Below are 24,613 nucleotides of genomic sequence, written 5' to 3'. Positions count from 1 at the left end.
TGTTAGTCTGTTTTGCATAGTTATAAAAGACTATCTGGACTGGATGATTTATAAAGAAAAGAGGTTTATTTGACTCATGGTTCTGCAGGCTGTTTAAGAAGCGTTGTGCTACCACCACCTTCTGGTGAGTCCTCAGGAAGCTTACAATCACGGCAGAAGGCAAAGGGGGAGCCAACAAGAGAGGGGGCAAGAGAGAGAGGGAGGAGGTGCCATACTCTTTAAATAACCAGATCTCCTGTGAACTCTTTACTAAGGGGAAGGCATCAAGCTATCCACAAGGCATCCACCCTCATAACCCAACACCTTTAAAGTTCATATGGAACCAAAAATGAGCCCCCATTGCCAAGACAATCCTAAGCCAAAAATCAAAGCTGGAGACATCACACTACATGGCTTCAAACAATACTAAAAGGCTGCAGTAACCAAAATGGCACGGTACTGGTACCAAAACAGAGAGATAGACCAATGGAACAGAGCAGAGCCCTCAGAAATAATACCACACATCTACAACCATCTGATCTTTGGCAAACCTGACAAAAATAAGCAATAGGGAAAGGATTCCCTATTTAATAAATGGTGCTGAGAAAACTGGCTAGCCATATGTAGAATGCTGAAACTGGATCCCTTCCTTATACAAAAATTAATTCAAGATGGATTAAAGACTTAAATGTTAGACCTAAAACCATAAAAACCCTAGAAGAAAACCTGGGCAATACCATTCAGGACATAAGCATGGGCAAGGACTTCATGTCTAAAACACCAAAAGCAATGGCAACAAAAGCCAAAATTGACAAATGGGATCTAATTAAACTAAAGAGCTTCTGCACAGCAAAAGAAACTACCATCAGAGTGAACTAGCAACCTACAGAATGGGAGAAAATTTTTGCAATCTACTCATCTGACTTGGAACCAACCCAAATGTCCATCAATTTGGACTGAATTAAGAAAATGTCACACATATACACCATGGAATACTATGCAGCCATAAAAAAGGATGAGTTCCTGTCCTTTGTAGGGAACCATCATTCTGAGCAAACTGTTGCAAGGACAGAAAACCAAACACCGCATGTTCTCACTCATAGGTGGGAATTGAACAATGAGAACACTTGGACACACGGTGGGGAACATCACACATTGGGGCCTGTCATGGGATGGGGGAGGTGGGAGGGATAGCATTAGGAGATACATCTAATGTAAATGACGAGTTAATGGGTGCAGCACACCAACATGGCACATGTATACATATGTAACAAACCTGCACGTTGTCCACATGTACCCTAGAACTTAAAGTATAATAAATAAGTGAATAAATAAATATAAGCAGAGACACTTAGTAAGCCTAAAAAAAAAGTTCAATGCTGAAATTTATCTTCTCAGAGTTTAAATATGTCTTTAATCTGATAGCAAAGTGATTTATAAAAAAGACATTATTCCAAAAATAAAAGTTATCTTATTTTAAAATTAATCTTGTAGATTGCTTTAGAAGTCAATAGGATCTGTGTAATCTATAGGATTATGTGGAACATGACACAAGCCTATCTTCTTAGAGAGTAGTTCTTACTTGCCTAAATTATTATTGTTTTTTAAGCAACTGTGAGGCAACAAATTGAGCATAGCATTAATCATGCTGTGTTTTATGTAAAAATAATGATGTATTGCATGTTTTTTGGTAAGGGGTCACAGAGCAAATTTTTAGCAGAAAATTACTCATCCAGATTCTATGCCTAAAACTTCACTCTCAACTAAAGCCATGAAGTTGATAACTGGGAATAATTTTTCTTGCGTGTCAAATAAATGTAACTGCTGATCTTAGAGCAACAATGAATTTAACAATTTAAAACTTTGTGCAAATAGATTATTATTTTATTTTATTTAAACCACAATAAAAAAGTTTTTATTTAGCAGGAAGTTACCCAGATTCTATGACTAAAACTTCACTGTCAACTAAAAACATGAAGTTGATACCTCGGGATAATTTTTCTTGAGTGTCAAATAAATGTAACTGTTGATCTTAGAGCAACACAGTAGTTTACTAATTTAAAACTTGGTGCAAATAGATTATTATTTTATTTTATTTAAACCACAATAAACCAGTTTTTAAATTTAACAGTTGATAAGTACTTGTTCTATTACAGTCATTCTCAATGTAATTAATTGTATAAATTCATAGAATTTCAAGATTCAAGGAATTTTTACAACTTTAAGCTGTCAGACTACAAACAAATTTTGCAATGATGAGATGTGGGCCAAACTGAAGAACTATGTAACGTTTTTCTGAAACTGCAGACAGTGAACATAAATGTCTTTTGTATCTTTGGTGTGTTTTGTTTTTTAAAAAATACTTTTCTTTAGGTTCGAGGGTACATGTGCGGGTTTGTTATGTAGGTAACCTCGTGTTATGGAAGACTGTTGTACAGATTATTTCATCACTCAGGTACTAAGCCGAGTACCCACTAGTTATGTTTTCTGATCCTGTCTCTCTTCCCCTCCTCCACCCTCAAGTAGGCCCTAGTATCTGTTGTTCCCCTTTTTGTGTTCATGACTTCTTATTATTTAGCTCCCACTTATAAGTGAGAACATGTGGTATTTGGTTTTCCTTTTCTGCATTGGTTTGCTAAGGATAATGGCTTCCAGCTCCATCTATGTTCCTGCGAAGGACATGATTTAATTCTTCCTTAATGGCTGCATAGTATCCCATGGTGTATATGTACTACATTTTCTTTATTCAATCCGTCATTGATGGGCATTTAGGTTGATTCCATGTCTTTGCTGTTGTGAATAATGCTGCAGTGAAGATTCACTTGCATATGTCTTTATGGTGGAATGATTTATATTCCTTTGGTTATACACTCAGTAATGGGATTGTTGGGTCGAATGGTAGTTCTGTTTTTGCTCTTTGAGGAATCACCACACCACTTTCCACAAGAGTCAAACTAATTGACAGTCCCACCAACAGTATATAAGCATTCCTTTTTCTCTGCAGCCTTGCCAGCATTTGTTATTTTTTGACTTTTAATAATAGCCATTCTGACTGGTATGAGATGGTATCTCATTGTGGTTTGGTTTACATTTCTCTAATGATCAGTGATGTTGAGTTTTTCTTCACATGCTTGTTGGTCGTATGTATGTCTTCTTTTGAAAAGTGTCTGTTTGTGTTCTTTGGCTATTTTTTAATGAAGTCCTGTTTTTTTCTTGTAAATTATTTGAAGTTCCTTATTGATGCTGCATATTAGACTTTTGTCAGATGATAGTTTGCAAATATTTTCTTTCATTCTATGGGTTATATGTTTACTTTTTTGATAGTTTCTTTTGCTGTGCAGAAGCTCCTAAGTTTCATTAGATCCCATTTGTCAATTTTTGCTTTTGTTGTGATTGCTTTTTGGTGTCTTCATCATTAAATGTTTGCCCATTCCTATGTCCAGAATATTGCCAAGGTTATCTTCCAGAATTTGTAGTTTTGAGTTTTACACTTAAGTCTTTAATCCATCTTGAGTTGATTTTTATATATGGTGTAAGAAAGGAATCCAGTTTCAATCTTCTGCATATGGCTAGCCAGTTGTCCCAGCACAATTTACTAAATAGGGAGTTCTTTCCCCATCACTTGTTTTTTTCAACTTTGTTGAAGATCAGATAGTTGTAGATGTGGCATTATATCTGGGCTTTCTATTCTGTTCCATTGGTCTATGTGTCTGTTTTATTTATCCTTGGTGTTTATATAAACACAATATTATAAAGTCTTCAAAAGGAAAGTCTTCCTTTTATATGTCTTCATATTACCCAAAATACATAGCAGAATATTTTGCATGTTACAGTCAATCAGTCAATATATGTTGATTTGTTGAGTTAAATTTTGCTCATGACAAGTTGTTGGCAACATAAGAAATGCTGCACAACAAAATAAGATGTTTTCTTATTGCTCAGGCTAAATATTATAGCAATTTGGATGAAGCCCATCAGAAAAAATATATATATATACTATATATACACAAATATTATAGCAATGTTATTGGAAGTATTAGGCTACTCTCAATGTACATGTTAGTAGAACTCCTTGCAACTTGTACAGATGAAAAAATCTTTTCATATGTGTTTGCAGATGATTAAGTTAGTATGTGGTCATTAGAGTGGGTCCTAATCCAGTATGACTGCATCCTTATTAAAGGGGAAATTTGGATACAGAAACATACACACATGGGCAACACCAAGTGAGGACGAAGGCAGAGATCAGGGTGTCTTAGTGTTCCTGAAGAAAAGAAACACTGAAGATTGCCAGAAAATGCCAGAAGCTGGGAGAGAGAATGGTACAGATTCTCCTTAACAGCCCTCAAAAGGAACTGACCTTTCCCATATCTTGATCAACTCCTAATCACCAGAACTACTAAACAGTAAATTTCTGTCATTTAAGACACCACCCAGTTGTGGTACTTTGTTATGGCAGCCCTGGAAAACTACTATGCTATGAATCATAAACAACTTAAAACTTGGATATAGCTACTTAGGCTGTATAAGAATGGATTCCATGTTTAAACTTTACAATGTGCTTTCTGTGGCAAGAATACATGTTTGTGATTCAGAGTCAACAACAATCTCTAGGAAATGTCTGATTTGGTAAAAGTAGACGAAAAAAAGCGTCTGTGTATAGAACAGGATTAGAAGTGAAAATGGAAAAGAACTATAGATGAACTGGTACAGTAAAATGATCATAGAATTTTGCCCTTTCCCTCTTTCATTTTTCCACTTTTTTCAGTTTTATTAGTATTTCTTATTTTATTCATCAATAATAAAGTGCATATAAATTATATTTTCTTATAGATGGGAGGAGGTAAAGGGAATACCTTTATTTACTTCCAGTAACATAATTTTAAAAATTGAAAGTCATATCGTTTAGATTATACATAAACATTTTTTAAACTACTGTATTTAATTAGCTTGAATCTTAATTCTATACTCCCTAATATCTAAGTCCTTCATTTTTTTTTTCATTTTTCTTCAATATTCTACTATCTCTGATGCATTTTCTATAATGTTATGTTGGGCTCTTTGGAAAATAGCCTCTGGTACATAGTTTAACATGAATGTTTTTAAGAATCTTTGAGATCAACACTAAAAATGGAGAGGGAGGAAGAAGGATTGAGCAGAAGTTGAGCAGTAATACAAACTCAACAGCAGGCTCAGTCAATCCTAGGGGGCACTCTGGAGACAGACTGGACCTTCAGAGTTGTTCTAAATTGGGCTAAGATAGGTGGCCTTTATACCTTTGCCTAGATCAGTCACTGGATGTAGGCCATCCAGGAATGAGTGTGACATAGTGCAAGGTGGCTCTCTGCAGCTGAGTCAATCTTTTGAAAGCACTGACTGTTCAAAGCTGTCAGTCAACATCACTCTCCACCAGCTGAGGCTGTAAGTACTTCATTGAAAGGAACCTCAGGATTGCATTACAATGTCCACTGGATGGAAGAATGAATATCCTCCTGAGTTTATCTCACCTTAGTATAAAAGGTGTTCTAATAATCTATGAAAATTTTTTTAACATTGGGATCATTTCAATTACTAGAAGAAGGATGTCATATGTAAAAATTTTGTAAATGAAAAACCATTTCCTGAAAGAAATAATCATCCACTAATTTACATTTTTAGTTTTAAGATACCCAATCTATTCCCATGTTGACTTTGCTGGAGGCAGAGTTCACCTTTAGGTATAAATGCCCTCTGAAATTTTGAGTGCTAAATGATTTTCTACATTGGTGGATGTTGACCTGAACTTTCCTTTTTTATATACTTTAAGTTCTGGGATATATGTGCAGAACGTGCAGGTTTGTTACATAGGTATACACGTGGCATGGTGGTTTGCTGCACCCATCAACCCATCATCTACATTAGGTATTTCTCCTAATGCTATCCCTCCCCTAGGCCCCCACCTCCCAACAGGCCCTAGTGTGTGATGTTCCCCTCCCTGTGTCCATGTGTTCTCATTGTTCAACTCCCACTTATGAGTGAGAACATGCAGTGTTTGGCTTTCTGTTCCTACAATACTTTGCTGAGAATGGTGGTTTCCAGCTTCAACCATGTCCCTGCAAAGGACATGAAGTTATCTTTTTTTATGGTGACATATTCTTTATCCATTATATCATTGATGGGCATTTGGATTGGTTCCAAGTCTTTGCTATTGTGAATAGTGCTGCTGTAAACATACATGTGCATATGTCTTTATTGTAGAATGATTTATAATCCTTTGGGTATATACCCAGTAATGGAATTCCTGGGTCAAATGGTATTTCTGGTTCTAGATCCTTGAGGAATAATCACACTGTCTTCCACAATGGTTGAACTAATTTACATTCCCACCAACAGGGTAAAAGCTTTCCTATTTCTCCACGTCCTCTCCAGCATCTGTTGTTTCCTGACTTTTTAATGATCACCATTCTAACTGGCGTGAGATGGTATCTCATTGTAGTTTTGATTTGCATTTCTCTCATGACCAGTGATGATGAGCATCTTTTCATATGTTTGTTGGCCGCATAAATGTCTTCTTTTGAGAAGTGACTGTTCATATCCTTCATCCTCCACTTTTTGATGGGGTTGTTTGTTATTTTCTTGTAAAATTGTTTAACAAGTTCCTTATAGATTCTGGATAGTAGCCCTTTGTCAGATGGATAGATTGCAAACATTTTTTTCCCATTCTGTAGGTTGCCTGTTCACTTTGATGACAGTTTCTTTTGCTGTACAGAAGCTCTTTAGTTTAATTAGATCCCATTTGTCAATTCTGGCTTTTGTTGCCATTGCTTTTGATGTTTTAGTCATGAAGTCCTTGCCAATGACTATGTCCTGAATGGTATTTAGCCTAGGTTTTCTTCTAGGGTTTTTATGGTTTTAGGTCATACATTTAAGTCTTTAATCATCTTGAGTTAATTTTTGTATAAGGTGTAAAAAAGGGGATCAGTTTCAATTTTCTGCAAATGGCTAGCCAGTTTTCCCAACACCATTTATTAAATAGGGAATCCTTTCTCCATTGCTTGTTTTTGTCAAGTTTGTCAAAGATCAGATGGTTGTAGATGTGTAGCATTATTTCTCAGGCCTCTGTTCTGTTCCATTGGTCTGTATATATGTTTTGTACCAGTACCATGCTGTTGTGGTTACTGTAGCTTTGTAGTATAGTTTGAAGTCAGGTAGCATGATGCCTTCAGCTTTATTCTTTTTGCTTGGGATTGTCTTGGCTATGTAGGCTCTTTTTCAGTTGCATACGAAATTTAAAGTAGTTTTTTCCAATTCTGTGAAGAATGTCAAGGGTAACTTGATGGGGATAGCATTGAATCTGTAAATTACTTTGGGCAGTATGGCCATTTTCACGATACTGATTCTTCCTATCCATGGTCATGGAATGTTTTTCCATTTGTTTGTATCCTGTCTTATTTCCTTGAGCAGTGGTTTATAGTTCTCCTTGAAGAGGTCCTACACATCCCTTGTAAGTTGTATTCCTAGGTATTTTATTCTCTTTGTAGCAATTGTGAATGGACGTTCACTCGTGATTTGGTTCTCTGTTTATCTATTATTGGTGTATAGGAATGCTTGTGATTTTTGCACATTAATTTTGTATCCTGAGACTTTGCTGAAATTGGTTATCAGCTTAAGGAGATTTGGGGCTGAGACAATGGAGTTTTCTAAATATACAATCATGTCATACGCAAACAGAGACAATCTGACTTCCTCTCCTCCGATTTGAATACCCTTTATTTCTCTCTCTTTCCTGATTACCCTGGCCAGAACTTCCAATACTATGTTGAATAGGAATGGTGAGGGAGGGCATCCTTTTCTTGTGCCGGTTTTCAAAGGGAATGTTTCCAGCTTTTGCCCCTTCAGTATGATATTGGCTGTGGATCTGTCATAAATAGCTCTTATTATTTTGAGATAGGTTCCATCAATAACTAGTTTATTGGGAGTTTTTAGCATGAAGGGTTGTTGAATTTTATCAAAGGCCTTTGCTGCATCTATTGAGATAATCATGTGGTTTTTGTCATTGGTTCTATTTGTGTGATGGATTACTCTTATTGATTTGCATATGTTGAAGTAGGCTTCCTCCCAGGGATGAAGTTGACTTGATCCTGGTGGATAAGCTTTTTGATGTGCTGCTGGATTCAGTTTGCCAGTATTTTATTGAGGATTTCGCTGTTCATCAGGGATATAGGCCTGAAATTTTGTTTTTGTTGTTGTTGTTGTTGTTGTTGTTGTTGTGTCTCTGCCAGGTTTTGGTATCAGGATGATGTTGGCCTCATAAAATGAGTTAGGGAGGAGTCCCTCTTTTTCTATTGTTTGGAATAGTTTCAAAAGGAATGGTAGCAGCTCCTCTTTGTACCTCTGGTAGATTTCGGCTGTGAATTCATCTGCTCTTGGGCTTTTTTTGGTTGGTAGGCTATTAATTATTGCCTCAATTTCAGAACTTGCTATTGGTCTATACAGGGATTTGACTTCTTCCTGGTTTAGTCTTGGGAGGGTGTAAGCATCCAGGAATTTATGCATTTCTTCTAGATTTTCTAGTTTATTTGCATAAAGGTGTTTATAGCATCATTTTATGGTAGTTTCAAACACTAGCAGATCGGCATGATAAAACAGCGTATAGCAACACCAAAAACAAACAAACAACAACATCAAAAAAAACTAACGGGTCACTTTACTACTACTATTAAAGGGAACTTAGCCTTAACAAAAAGTTATTTTAAACAACATGCCATTTTTGCCATAAACCTTCATCTTTTTTACTTTCATTTATCTATGAAAGTGTTTTACATAGTTACTTCACACCACTGTGTAGGGACATCAGGTACTACCAGTATCATAATTAGATACGTTATAGGTTCACAATTATGTGGTTTAAGCTCCCTATACATCACTTACTGTGTTTATGAAGCTCTTAATTTGAAATCTGATTCTACCCAGGTTTTTGTCTACTGTATTTGGCCATTAACCATCTAGCTCCTAAAGTTTTTCTTTGTGATCAGTCTTATCCCTGAAGCAATCTATTTCTGCCTTCATTCTTTTTCTTTATTGCTAGAGAATTAAATTCTCATTTCTATCCTTTCTAAATCATAAAATTAGCTCTGAGCTAGATTCTTTCCATGGCATTTGGTCATTTCTTTCTTATCTCTAAGATTTTAAATGTTTTATAAATAATCTTTGCTTATTGATCAAATTTTCTTAACACTTTAGGACCTAAATTTCATATATTTGTTTTCTTTGTGGTGGTAGATTTTCTGGTGCTCTGGTTTTAGCTTGTGTGTAAATACTATAAAGTTTTGACTAATAGATAGCAGAGAAGGCATACAGCCTCACACACACTGAAATTTTTTTGCACAAGAAATATCTGCAAGTTTTAGAGTGTTAAAATAGACCTTTGAATATTTTTAAAACTATTCCTGTTAATTCAAATATGTTTTTCTTAACTCCTAGATTTTTAAAAAAAATTTATCCAATGATTCGTAGGTTTGGTCTGGCGGGTTTATTATTTATCCACCAGACAGACAATGTTTTGTTGACATAAAAAATAGTCATTCTGAAAGCCAGTGTACATTATGATTATGTTGGTCACAGCCAGAGAGTTTTTCTTAAATACACTTTTATTGTGTGAAAGAGATATATGATGACAGATATAATATTAATTTAAATAAAAATATAAGAAAATATTTCTCTTCTTTTTAAATACAGTAGTTTTTTTTTCTACTAGCCTACTGAACCCAAATTATTAAGCCATTCTCTACTGTGCTTGATTAGTTACTATAATGTAAATTGATTCATGAAATTAATTCAGCAAAGTTGCAAAACATTAGTTCGCCATACAAAAAAATCAGTTGTAATTCTATATACTAGCAATTAACTATCCAAAAAGGAAATTAAGAAAACAATTCCATTTATACTAGCCCAAAAGAGTGAAATAGAAGGAATATATTTAACCACAAAGTTATAAGACTTTTGCATTGGCAACCAGAAAACACTGCTTAAAGATATTAAAGAGGACTAAATAAATAGAAAAATATACTGTGTTCATTGATTTGCAGGCTTAATATAGTTAAAATAGTAATTTTTTTTATTTTTTTATTTTTTTTGAGACCGAGTCTCGCTCTGCTGTCCAGGCTGGAGTACAGTGGTGCAATCTCACCTCACTGCAAGCTTCACCTCCCAGATTCACGCTATTCTCCTGCCTCAGCCTCCTGAGTAACTGGGACTACAGACGCCCGCCACCACGCCCGGCTAATTTTTTGTATTTTTTTAATAGAGACAGGGTTTCACCACGGTCTTGATCTCCTGACCTTGTGATCTGCCTGCCTTGACCTCCCATAGTGCTGGGATTACAGGCATGAGCCACCACGCCTGGCCAATAGTAATATTTTCTAAAATAACGTTCAGATTTACATAATCCCTATCAGACTTGCAATGACCTTTTTTTTGCAGAAATAGAAGAGCTTATTCTAAAATTCATATGGAATTGCAAGGGACTTCAAATAGCCAAAACAATCTTAAGAAGGAAGAATACTCTTACAGAACTTCATTTGTTAATTTCAAAACTTACTACAAAGCTACAGTAATCAAAAGAGTATGGTATTGACATAAGGATAGACATATAGATCAATGGAATAGAATTGAGAATCTTTGAACAAACCAATACATGGTCAATTGATTTTTGACCAGGGTGCCAATATCATTCAATGGGAAAAAGTAGTCTCTTTAAAAATAGGCTATTTGGTGCTGAGACAATTGGATACTCTCAAGCAAAAGAATGAAATTGAAGCATTTTCTCGTACAATATACAAAAGTTAAGCAAAAAATGGAACAAAGACCTAAGTGTAGGAGCTAAACCTATAAACTCTTAGGAGAAAACAGAAATAAACATTCATGACCTTGGATTTGATAGTCTTAGATATGACACCACAAATACAAGCAACCAAAGAAAAAAAATAGGTAAATTGAGCTTATTCAAAAATTGAAACATTTGTACATTAAAGGACAGTATCAAGAAAGTGAAAAGGCAACTTACATAATATGAAAAAATATTTGCAACTCATATATTATATAGGGTCTAATATCCAAAATACATAAAGAACCCTTACAACTCAACAACTGAAAGACAAACAATCCTATTAAAAATTGGGTGAAGTACTATGGGGGCTCCAGAGTAGGACCAGTACTGGTCTGATAGTGTACTGGCCCTAAAATAGCATGTGGTTTATCTCCCAGGGGTTTGGTGGAGAGGGAACTACATTGTTGCAGGTATGCATGACACTTTTGTAAAGTGGAGGCCTGGTCAATAGGTGAGGCAGGCCTGGCAAACAACCCTTCTATCCACCCCGTGATAGGCAGGCCTGTTTTTACTGTTACCAGTAAAGCAGTAGTTACGGGTTTAACTTGCTGCAAGACTTGTATACTCCTAGGATCTGTTGCTTAGTTGGGGAATGGTGGATTTTAGCATCCTTCCATAGTTGTGATCAAAATCCTAGGGGAACTGCTTTCCCTTGATGAACTTGTCAGAGGGACCAACTGGTTCACTCAGGGATAATGATCCCATTTGTAGACATTGATATTCTGGGAAGAGAGGAACATAAGACTTTTTCCCTGAGTCATTAGTAAATTAACCTTCTCAAATGCTTCCTCATGTTTTTTATTCCAGCACCCACTAGATCCCTGTTCTACTAGATGGTATAGAGCTAAATATAGAATGAAAGCCCACCAGTATCCCAAAAGACCTAGGAAACTTTGTTACTGTTTAACTGTTTTAGGTGTGAAAAATTGTTGTATTTTTTCAATTACTATGCTTGAGATAAGGCACATCTTACCTGACTAAGTGACCCCTAGGAAATTCACAGCTGATCCTGGGTCATATATCTTTTGTGGTTCAATGGCTCCTCCTCTGGATTAGAGACGAGTGCACAAGGCATCAAGGTGTTGCTCTAGCAATGACAAGTGTTTAGAGGTTAGCATAATATCAGCAAGGTAATGAAACTGTTTAACAGAATGTGGCATTGGGCTGCAAGTTAAATCTCTAGCAATTATTCCATGACAAATAGTGGGGTATGTAGATAACCCTGGGGCAACACTTGGAATGGCCATTGGTGGCCACTCCAAGGAGAAGCAAATTGGTCCTGTGAATCAGTGTATAAAGGGATGGTAAAAAAGACACTAGCTAAATCTACCACAGCACAAATTAATGTTCATTATGCACCTGTGTCCACTAAAGGTAAACTTCTCTGCTTGTTTTTGGACTCCAATAGATTTTGGATGCCACATGGGGCCTCCAGTTGCCTCCTACTGCTCACACGTGAAGGCAACCTTGGCCCCAAGCCTAATCTGTAAGCTGAGGTGGAGTACACCCCTGGAACACAGAGACTGAGATTCTTTTAGGTATAGTTCCTTTTGCTCCTTCTACCTCTTTTTTCTGATGGGACACTAGTAAGGAATCATTTTCACTATCTAGTTCCAGAACACTTTCGTCACCCCAAAAGAAATCCTGTAGCCATCATGTAGTCACTTCTCTTTTCTCCTTACCCCCAAACCCTGAAAATGATTGTTTAACATGGTGAATATAAAAAACGCCACTGAGTTGTACACTTTAAAAAAGTTAAAATGGTGAATTCAATGTTATTAGTCAACCTTTGAGTCTCAACTGAAATTTTGGGCCTTAGACTGTAAGGTCAAGGTGGCTGGCCAAGAAAAAAGAAAGAAAGAAAAAAAATTCAAAAAAAAAAAATGCTGTTCAAAATTGATAATTTACATTCTTTTAAAGTTTAGTTTCTCCTTAAAGTAGAAGCTTCTTGCCAAACATTTGCAATGGGTGTGATTTTATCTTAAAAATCCAAGTAAAAGAACGTTTGAGGACTCTTCCCCTTTTATTACATATAATAGCGTATGATGATAATCAATTTGCTTATTCTTTCAGAAAGTTATTTAGCTCAGTAGATACTAAGAGGTGCCACCAAATAAAAAAATTCTATAATTGATTTAAAAGCAGTGATTTGGATCATACAATTAGGTCTAATTATTGTATTTATTTTATTAAATTGCAAACTTACTAAAATAACATTGGCATATTCTCTGTCATAGATTTGTGGTAGCTGTATCCAAAATTGTTACTCCTCAAACAATAAATTTCATCTGTAAGTCTTTTTGCCAGTAGAATTCTAGACCTGAATGACATCAATTTAAATAGGTTATTACACTGATTCTAAACTCTTCTGCCTCATTGTAGTAAAAACTGGTCCAACTCAAAAAGGCCACATCAACCCAGCAGCTTGCCTTGAAAGTGCAATCATGCTCTCTAAGCACTAGTAGCACAATCATTGATTTTAGAATCAATGGGACACCAAGGTCACACTAGATCTCTGCTTGGCAGCCGGAAAATGGGTTAGAACATTTTAAACTTTATAAAATCAAAGCAAGTAAACATTAAATTACATAAAATCATATCTGTTTTGGCTGCTTGTATCTTAAAGTCAACTGAAAGCAGACATGAAATGCCAACATTCAACTTCAGGAATTTGAGAACTAGCCAGCCATCCCTGACCTTATAGTCTAATGTCTGATTCCAATTGAGAGCCAAATGTTGATTTCTTCTAAAGAACTCTTTTTTAGATATTTCATTTTGAAATTTTTATCAGTTTTCAAAAACTGGAATCCTGGGTTGCAGGCTGAAATATGAGCGTATTCCCTCAAAACACTCACAGCAAAAAGCCCAGCGTTGTTTTATAAGCAACAACTTGACAAATGCTGAATTTATAGCTGTGATAGTAGGTAAAATATGCTTGGTGGAATAAATGCTAAGTGGCAGTTTGATCTCATCATTAAGTGACAAGGTAGAGATATTAATTTTTTCAAATTCATATGGATTTAGATGAGATCATACTAAGTAACAGAAAATTTGTTCTTTGAATTTTTTCTAAGCAACTCCTGGCCCCTTAATGCCCTTCCACTGATGCTTTTAACAGGATTAACTTGTGAAAGTAGTGGCAGATTGTAAAGAATATTTGCCCTTAGTCTTTATGATATAGTTTAGGAGAGTCAATGTTAAGTTACAATGTATTTTGTTTTACTTTTGTAGACATCTCTAACCCTGAATAGCTAAAATTCTAGCACACTGTACACAATTTGTACTTAACTTTCTTTGTCACTTTAATTTTTTTTGACAGATGGCTGTTGCCAAGAATCAGCTTGGGTGGGGAGCTAAAGTTCCAAGAAATATAAGAAGTTGCATGCATAGCTGATATCCCTCAGGTTTTTTTTTTTTTTTTTTCCTGCACTCCAAATGATAAACAGAGACCTGAGCCAGAGCTCCTGCCTTCTGGGATGGCCCTTACCAATGACGGCTTTGTCTCTTGACTGAGTCCCAGGTCCCCAGTCTGTAAATCAGACATAATTTTGTTTGTCATCCCCTTTACTTCACCAAGGGATTTTAAGGATTGCAAAACCACATAGCACTTGACAATACAAAATGCTATAGTAATGGTTAAAATGAAGAATTACCGTGTCCTGCCAATGAGTAATCTACTCTCAGGGAGTAAGTTAAGCATCTGGGATGTGAATTAACTCTCTCCCGCCATCAGGGCACCATTTTTAGCTGAAGGCTGGAGGGTATAAAAATGTATATTATTCCTACATGAGGCCAAAATACTTCTGCCCTTCCCACTATGCTAACATTGTATAACTAAAAATTTACTAGAAGATATTAGACAGTCTTGGCAAAGTCTAAAAATTAAGTCTAGAAAATTATTATAGCTTAATATGTAATTATCGAAGCAATCGCCAATGTTTATTCCTTTAAAATAAAACAAAATGAAATCTTTTCATTCTTTCAGGTTTTCCTCCCTGAAATCACCAAAGACTGAAAGCATGAACAATAATATTACAGTTTTCCTTTGCAGCTCATTATAGCTTTATGATTTATGAATTTATACAAACTTATTTTTATTCTATTAAATTATTATCACTACAAAGTGATATGTGTTCTTTACATTTACAATATATTTTCTAAGTTAATAATCCATTTATCTTTGTTAGCTAAGGCTGCTGTGACAAAATACCACAAACTAAGTGTCTTACACAACAGAGAGTGTTGTCTCATGATCTAGAGACTAGAAAACCCAGATCAAGTTGTTGACAGAGTTGGTTCCTTCGGAGGCCTGTGAAGGAGGGTCCGTCCAGGCCTCTTTCCTAGCTGCTAGTGGTTTGTCTGCAATCTTTGAAGTTCCCGAGTTTCTTCTCCATCACCCTGATCCCTGTCTTCATCTTCACATGGTGTTCTCCCTGTGTGCATGCCTGTGTCCAGATTTCTCCTATATGTAAAAACACCCAACATAATGGATTAGGGACCCACCTTACTCCAGTATGACCTCATCTTACATTAACTAATTACATCTGCAACAACCCTATTTCCAAATAAGGTCACATTCTGAGGTAGTAGAAATTAAGACTTCAAGTATGAATTTGGAGAGGGGAGACATAATTATAATCATAGCATAATTTTATTAACTCTAAATTAAATGTATTGATGTAACAAAAGACCATAACTGATTACAGTTAAATTTATATTTGAGACCGTGTTTATTTTTTGACAGTCCACATGACTTTTTAGATTTTAATCGTATCTCCTTTCAGATTTCCCTCCTCATGTCTATAGTGTTCTCATTGATTTCACTCAGGTGTCTTAGGAAAGATGCTCTTCTCTATGCCTTTTAGAGTAATTTCTGCATTTTTAGGGTCCATACTTCCATTACCATTTTGGGGGTTAGCACTTAGTACATGTGTTATGTATTATCTATTCACTCCGAAATTTGTACATTCTTGAAAGCCAGGCACTTGAAGCCAAGGTTTTAATCTGTCTGGCAGTAGATATATAATTCTGGACCAGTGAGTTTCTGTATATGTAAATAAATTAATAATGTTTTAATGGAGTTTTAGAGAGGATTAAATAAGATACTGAAAATAAAGTAGGAAACACTCGTAGAGTAATGCTGAGACTTGGCTCAGGTAATTTTCTTGTTTTTATTTCATTATTCAAAATGGCCAAGTGTTATCTGCAAATTGTATGGAAAACTATGCAACCCTTTTTCCAGGTCATTTAACAAAATTTACATAAGATTGTGTCAGTTTTTTTTTTCTTTTTTAGGTTGCTATACCAAATGCTCCCTTCTCAAAATTTCAAATAGCTTTAAAGAACAAAGACTTTTTTTTTTTTTGCTTTATCCTTTTTTCTTTTCCTTTTGTATTAGCTGTATTTCAGCTAATAATACAATTAATACAATACAATAATTGTATTAACAAATACAATTAGCTGTATTTCTGCTCCTGTCACACATTTTTTCCTTATTCCAGGATCCAGGCTGAAAATGGAGCCTAAATACCTTATTGAAAACGTCCTATCTTTGTGACAGAGGAAAGGAGACCAATCCAAAACCAACAGCGTACCTTGCAGCTTCTCCTCACAACTGACATACTATTTCTTCTATTCACATTCCTTTGGTTAGAGCAAATCATTTGAACAATTATGGTGTAAGAGATAGGGAAGTATATGCCTTCCATAGAAAGACACTGAAATTCACATGATGAAATGTAGAAATGTGTAATCTTCCAACAAGGGAGGAGGCAGAAAATAATTTGGAACATAACACAGCCTACCATAAAAACCAGTCACAATTCTGATACCTGAAAAACATCAATATTAGTAATTTTCTCTTCATAGGTGTGCCCTTTTATTTCTACTTAGGCTTTTTTTGTTGTTTGTAATCTCTTAGAAAAACAATAATTGTAGTGTTGAAATGACTACAATTCTTTGACCTCATGGAAGCCTCTTCAAAAAACATCTAATCAGCATACTTTCATCCACATGCATGATTACTTTCTTCAAACTCCTAAAGCAACATAATGTTTCCTTATATAGAGATTCATATTGACTTTCCTGTAATTTATATCCGAATAATTAGTGGTCTGTTAGACATCTTTTGCTTTTGCCTACTTTGGAAAACTTCCTGACTTTTGGTAATAGTGCCCCATTTAAAAAATTACCTGTTAACAAAAGTAAACCAAAAATAAAATTCTTAGGATCCTCCAACCATCTGAATGGACTTTCTCCTGGGCCAGGGCACTCTAAAATTTAACCTGAAAGCTGGTTCAGGCCATGATGGGAAATGGGGGGTTAGACATGCCTCATTTACCCTCCAGCATTAACATCAACACAGACCTTAAATCTGATTTTAAAAAAAAATTTACAATCTATTTTCTCTGAAGTGTGCTACCTGGAGGCTTCATCTGCACGATAAAACTTTGGTCTCCACAGCCTTTTATCATAACCCAGACATTCCTTGCCATTCCTTTCTATTGACAATAACTCTTTCAACCAATTGCCAATGAGGAAAATTTTGAATCTACATCTAAGTATGACCTGGAACCCTCCCTCACCCCCATTCTCCCACTTCAAATTGTCCCGCCTTCTAGACTGGACAAATGTACTCAGGATCTCCTGAGGGCTGTGTCACAGGTCCTGGTCACTCATATTTGGCTCAGAATAAATCTCTTCAAATATTTTACAAAGATAGACTCTTAGTATCAACAGCATTTTCAGTCTTTGTGTCTCATTTGGGTATTCTGCACTCTAAAGAGTCACAATAATTGGTTCTTAGGCAGATAGATGACTCAAATTGAGCTAATCAGAGCAAACAGATGTGAGCCTTACAACTTTTATAGGAACTATGAGGAAAGACTGTCTCTCTCAGGGGGTTTATTAACTACTAAGATTCATCCCTGGAGCTACTGGTGACCCTCTGGCCACCATGAGAATATAGCTTATATGAGAATACTTCATATCAGAGAAAAGAATTACTGACAGTGGAAGAGAAAATGAGAAGATTAACAGGATTGTTTAAGTACCTAGATACAACCTTAAATGAAGCTCAACCTCCTTAACTTCTATTTTTTGCTTAAACTGATTAGATTTCTGTCATATGCAACCAAAATGGTCTTGACTCATGTATTCAATTTTCTAGCTTTTTTCCAGATTATCAGGGAGATGTGAATATATGCTTCCTGTTTCGTTCCACCCTCCCTTTCCTTCTGTAAGATTTTTTATTTGATCAAAGTTGTATACAACTGTCTTTTATTCTTCACTCCTTTTATATAAATTTAGTATAACCAAAAATTATTAAATAAATCTATTTAATAAGTACCTAAGAAAATTTTATTTCTGATCTTCATGATGGAAAGAAATAAACTAATTTTAACGAAAAAGTATTTGCTATATATTATATTCAAGCTCTGAGAGAGTGAAGTGGCAGTATGGAATCAAGGAAAAGAATAGAATTTGGAATTGTAAATCAAAGAAAATGACTGAGGTGAGTCTCCATCATTTTAGAGGTTTATTTCATCAAGATTGAGGATATGCCCAGGAAAAAGGAACACAAAACCACAAGAAACATCTCTGATTCGTGCTTTTTCCAAAGAGGGTTTTGGGATATATATACTAAAAGGGAAAGGACAAGCAGTAGGGGAAAGAAGAAGGAAAAGAAAAAGGAAGGGTAGATAAGGTAGAAAAAAGGCACAAACAGTTTCATTTCTTTTAGTCTTTGATCATTTACTGAATCCACATTTTACATGTACGAGGAGGAAGTGGGAAAATAGTTATGCATTTCTCTGGTACTCAGTGAATTTTTCCAGAAGTCAGCACAGAGCAGAAGAAACTATCATATGTGCATTTGCCTCAGGTGAGTTGTGCACAGGGGAGGGTTGACTTGTAAGTCCTGTCCTTTGTCCAGTACTTGTGAAAATAAGCTGTTAACTTACATTGTCAGTGTGAAATTCAACAGAACTGTTTTAGGGAAAAGACCTTGAGGCCCACAAGGAATTGTGAGCAAATTGTGAGACAGGTATGTAGCCTTTTATCTTTGTAGCTATCTATTTAGGAAGAAAATGCGAGGCAGTTTTGCATGATGCAGCTCCCAGATTGACTTTTTCCTTTGGCTTAGTGGGTATGTGGTCCCACGATTTTATTTTCCTCTCATAGAATTAATGAACGTGAGTTAGAAATCTGGTTCGTGTACTTATTAGCAGTGTGACCAGAGGGAATGATTTATACTTCATAGATAAAGTCTTAATTTTTTTATTGGGGATAATACTAGAAATTTAACAGCTATTGTAGTGAGCAAATGAAATAGTTTTTGTGACAAATAATATAAAGTTTTATAAAAATTACCACTATTCTTACCACTGGACCAAAGTGTAGTCCTAGGATTAGGAGCATTTACTTTACCCAGGAGCTCTTTAAAAATACAGATTCTCAGATCCTGTCCTACTGAGTAAGACTTTTAGAGTGGTGCTCAGGAATCTATATTTTAAGGAGCTTTCCATGGAACACTTGTGAGACTTACAACTGAAAACCATAATCTTAAACTGTCTATATGAATAAAAGAAGCCAATCACCTGGATTTGCTATGATCTATGTTGGTAAGTAGCATTTAGTGAACTATAAGAAGTCCATGTGCCAATAACCTTCTTTCTAGCCACAAAGATAAAATGGACACAGATCTTAAAAATTCAATGCATAAGATAATGGTAAATGAAATACAATAAGGCATAATATGTATAATTATCAAACAAATGATATACTATGAGATATGAAATTAAGAAGAAAAGATAATTGCACACTACAATTTTCTGAGAGGAACATATAATCTGAGGATAAATTCATCAAGCTATAGACAGACTTTTGGGGGGGGGTTAAGTGAATGCAAAGGATTCCAGTTGAAAGAATTACGGTGAAAACAACATAGATGGGCAAGGCTAGGAATAAGTTCAGCATCACTGGAATGTAGAGTGCTTTGCAGGAGAAAAAAAAACAAAACCAAAACAAACACACACACACACACACATGAACTCTTTCCCATCTGCATGGCTGGTGAAAAAGTTGAGAAGCCAGATACTAAAGAGAAGAAACCCAAAGCCAAGAAGGCTGATGCTGGTGCCAAGGTAAAAAAGGGTATCCTCAAGGCTAAAAAGCCCAAGAAGGGGAAGCCCCATTGCAGCCGCAATCCTGTCCTTGTCAGAGGAATTGGCAGGTATTCTCGATCTGCCATGTATTCCAGAAAGGCCATGTACAAGAGGAAGTACTCAGCTGCTAAATCCAAGGGTGAAAAGAAAAAGAAGGAGAAGATTCTTGCAACTGTTGCAAAACCATTTGGTGGTGACAAGAACAGTGGTACCTGGGTGGTTAAACTTCACAAAACGCCTAGATATTGTCCTACTGAAGATGTGCCTTGAAAGCTATTGATCCACAGCAAAAACCCTTCAGTCAGCATGTGAGAAAACTGTGAGCCAGCAACACCCCCGGGACCATTCTGATCGTCCTCACTGGACACCACAGGTGCAAGAGGGTGGTTTTCCTGAAGCAGCTGGCTAGTAGCTTGTTACTTGTGACTGGACCTCTGGTACTCAATCAGGTTGCTCTACTAAGAACACACCAGAAATTTGTCATTGCCACCTCAACCAAAATTGATATCAGCAATGTAAAAACCCCTAAACACCTTACTGATGCTTACTTCCAGAAGAAGAAACTGTGGAAGCCCAGACACCAAGAAGGTGAGGTCTTCAACACGGAAAAAGAGAAATATGGGATTACACAACAGCACAAAATTAATCCGAAAGCTGGAGATACACAGATTTTACAAAAAATCAAAGCTATTCCTCAACTCCAGGGCTACCTGCAATCTGTGTTTGCCCTGACAAATGGAACTTAGCCTCACAAATGGGTGTTCTAAACGTCTTAAGAAGAACCTAATTAACTATCTGACCAAAAAAATAAGAAAAAACACAAGAAAGGAGCTTGGGATAAACTAAAAATGGCTTTTGATAACAAGAAAAATTCAAATGATGTTTTTAGCAGTAAGGAATGTATAGTGGGAGAATGGACTAGTGAGAGTACACACACATTAGAACATCATGGTGAAAAGCATGGTTCAGATAGTTCTGCCTCAATTTGAACCCTAAATTACTATTAACTACCTGTTAAATTTAACAGAAATGTAACCATTCTGTGTCAGATGTACAGTGGGAATATATTTGCATATACAGGTTGTTGCTCAGTTGCAGTTATCATAATCCATTCTGGATAGTTTAAGCATGAAGAGAGTTACGCAGAATGTTAAGTGACTTTTGGAAGCACTGGAAGAAGAGAACGGTCTTTATAATAAATGTTTTAAAATGCTGCCCAAAGCCACATTGCAGAACTAGACCACCATGGAAAGAAACGTTTGCTCCTGCCATGATTAGGAAGCTACTGCCATATTGACAAGTCACCACTACATCTCTCAGGTCCAGCATCACAAAATCTCTGCCATACCCTACAACAGGTAAATGGGGACTTCGAGTTCTGTATGTCTCTTGACTTCATTCAGTTCTAATTCAAGTTTTGCATGAACACATGTGAACAATGCACAAAGTGACATCCGCAACCTGGACTGGAATAGTCTGGGTAATGTGGCATTTAGCTTGCCTACCTCAGCCCAGGAAGGCACGTTGGGAAAAAATTAGAATAAACTTTGAAGGAACCAGTCTACATTATCATCTTCTAATTCCCAGAATTACTGTGAGTACTAGATTCAATTCTCTGTATCAAGCTTTCGGGATGACACAGAATATGCAGCATATAGTAGATGCTCAGGAAGTGGTAGCTTATAAAAGATTTTAGGATCACAGTTTTGAATAAAAAGAAAAAAAAGCAATGGAACCATTTAGAAGACAATTTCTGCAGTTTAGAGTAGAAGAAATAATGACACAGAATGAAAATGAAGGTTGTACATATGAACAAATGAAGAGATACTCATGATATTTCAAGGGCATCATGGACCGGACTCCATGACAGAATGTTAACTGGTAGTTGCAAAGCTGATTGTTCAGATTGCTAATGATTTTCAGTATGAGGCTACTTGTTTTATTTCAGGATGGATGCTGGAAAGGGAACCAAATCAGTTTCAAGTGCCACAATTGATTGTCCATAGCCATTTTGTGTTCTCAGAACTGAAAATTGTTAGGACAGACATCTGAAGAGTTCGTATCAATTTGGCATTCTCTCTGAAACAGTAAATCTCAATAAATATGCCCTAGATGGGTCTTTTGTAACCTAAATGGGTCCTAGATGGTTTGTTTGAATACTTAAATAGTGCTTACCTGTAATAAGAAATGAAATTAATACACTTTTTAAATTGTATAAACTCAAAATATCTCCATTTTAAGGTAGAAGAAGTTATTAGTAGAAGTACTTTAGACCTACTTTCTGCAAGGGATTTATTTCCCTGAAACATGACTACTAGCAAGACCAAAAAATGTGTTAAATCCAAATGCTCAGTAGGACATCCAACTTAACCATGTCATAAAATCTTCTGAAACAATCATTCACTTAGCACCTTGTTCATGTACTTAGTACATGAATAACGGTCGTTTTCTCTGATGCCTAGTCAGAGTCTTTGGCTCTCAATCTTCTGCTGACTTCTATTTAGAGCTTTTTCTTTTTTCCTTTCTTTCATTCACATACAAACAGTGCAGGCTAGTTAGCTTAAGTAATGGCTTTTACTGATCACTGATTTCTGTCTGCCTCAAGGATTGTTTAGTTAGTGCTAAGTACACTTAGTGCATCTGGTTACCCTGACTCATCCTCTGAAGAATGCTGATTCCTCAGGCATGTCTTCAAGACGATTTTTTGAGATGGTTCTAACTTCTGAACCCCCAGGTATGTGGGCCGGGTTAGAGGAGCATTACATCTTCTCACTTAAGAGCGTTCACTTTAGAAACAATGAGAAGTGAGTTTCCCATTTCTATACATGTTTTCCTCTTCTACATCGAAAAAATACAGTCAGAATTAGTTAATGATGAAAATGTTAGATGTTATGTGAAAGATAAGAAAATGTTTATATTGTGTCAATGTTATTATTTAATATAGTTATAGAAAAACATAAAATATAATACAAATAAGAAAATTAACACATATTGAACACTTCCTATATACCAGGTATCATGTGGACCACTTTGCATATATTCTCCCAGTTATTCCTTTTAACAATCATGTATGTAAGAGACTATTATCTTCATTTTATAGACAAGCCAACTGAGGATCAGAGATTAAGAAACTAGTCCAGTGTTTCACACATGCAGCTAGGAACTGCTAGCTAGGAAGCTAGCAGTTCAGGTACTCAAATCAGGCAGCCTGATTCCAGTTTCAGGGGAAATTTTGTGTGTGTGTGTGTGTGTGTGTGTAATGTGAACTAAGATCTTAATTTCTTAATGCTAATATTAAATTGATTCAATAAGCAGTTTCCTAGGAAAAGCAAATATTAAATGTCACAACAGATGGAGTGCTAATTTGTTGTCTTATTCTGCCCTTTGGATGTTTCAAACTGCTGTTTCCTGCTTCAAAATGTTGGTTAGGAAAGTCAAAGTTACAAAAAGTGAAAGCGAAAGAATAGAACCAATAAAGGGTAAGTCTATCAGAACACATTTAGGAGACTCTTCGATAAGGGAATGAAAAAGGAATATTGCTTTTCTCTAAACCTTTTTTTTTTTTTTTTTTTTTTTTTGAGACAGAGTCTCACTCTGTTAGCCAGGCTGGAGTGCAATGGTGCAATCTCAGCTCACTGCAACCTCCACTTCCCGAGTTCAATTCTCCTACCTCAGACACCTGAGAAGCTGGGATTACAGATGTGTGCCACCATGCCCAGCTAATTTTTGTATTTTTAGTAGAAATGGGGTGTCAGCATTGTTGGCTTGGCTGGTCTCGAACTCCTGACCTCACGTGATCTGCCCTCCTTGGCCTCCCAAAGTGCTGGGATTACAGGCGTGAGCCACTGCGCCCAGCCTTTCTAAAATACTTTTTAAAGAACAAGAGGTTTTGGTCATTTCTGGCAAGATGGCCAAATACGAACAGCTCTGGTCTGCAGCTCCAAGTGAGATCAATGCAGAAGGTGGGTGATTTCTGCGTTTCCAACTGAGGTACCCAGTTCATCTCACTGGGACTGGGTAGACAGTGGGTGCAGCCCAAGGAGGGCGAGCCCAAGCAGGGTGGGGCGTTGCCTCACCTGGGAAGTGCAAGGGGTTGGGGAATTCTCTCTATTAGCCAAGGGAAGCCATTAGGGACTGTACCATGAACTCCAGACCAGATTCTACACTTTTCCCACGGTCTTCTCAACCCACAGACCAGGAGATTCCCTCTGGTGCCTACGCCACCGGGGCCCTGGGTTTCCAGCACAAAACTGGGCAGCCATTTGGACAGACACCAGCTAGCTGCAGGAGTTTTTATTATTATTATTATTTTTGTTTATTTATTTATTTTTTCATACCTCAGTGGCACCAGGAACGCCAGAGAGACAGAACCGTTTACTCCCCTGGAAAGGGGGCTAAAGCCTGGGAGCCAAGTGGTCTGGTTCAGTGCGTCCTACTCCCACAGAGCCCAGCAAGCTAAGATCCACTGGCTTGAAATTGTCGCTGCCAGTACAGCAGTCTGAGCTCAACCTGGGATGCTCGAGCTTGGTGGGTGGAGGGGCGTCTGCCATTGCTGAGGCTTGGACAGGCGGTTTTACCCTCACAGTGTAAACAAAGCTGCCAG

At 36.5% G+C, this 24,613-nt stretch overlaps 1 pseudogene; it reads left to right on the top strand.

Moving 5' to 3' along the window:
* Nucleotides 1-11,036: 11,036 nt before the first annotated feature.
* On the top strand, nucleotides 11,037-23,559 carry LOC116274201 (annotated as a pseudogene).
* Nucleotides 23,560-24,613: the final 1,054 nt, after the last annotated feature.

Source organism: Papio anubis, chromosome 3 (genome assembly GCF_008728515.1).
Source record: "Papio anubis isolate 15944 chromosome 3, Panubis1.0, whole genome shotgun sequence".
NCBI lineage: Eukaryota > Metazoa > Chordata > Mammalia > Primates > Cercopithecidae > Papio > Papio anubis.
The sequence above is the reverse complement of the archived record's forward strand: the minus strand, read 5'-3'. Positions and strand labels throughout refer to the sequence as shown.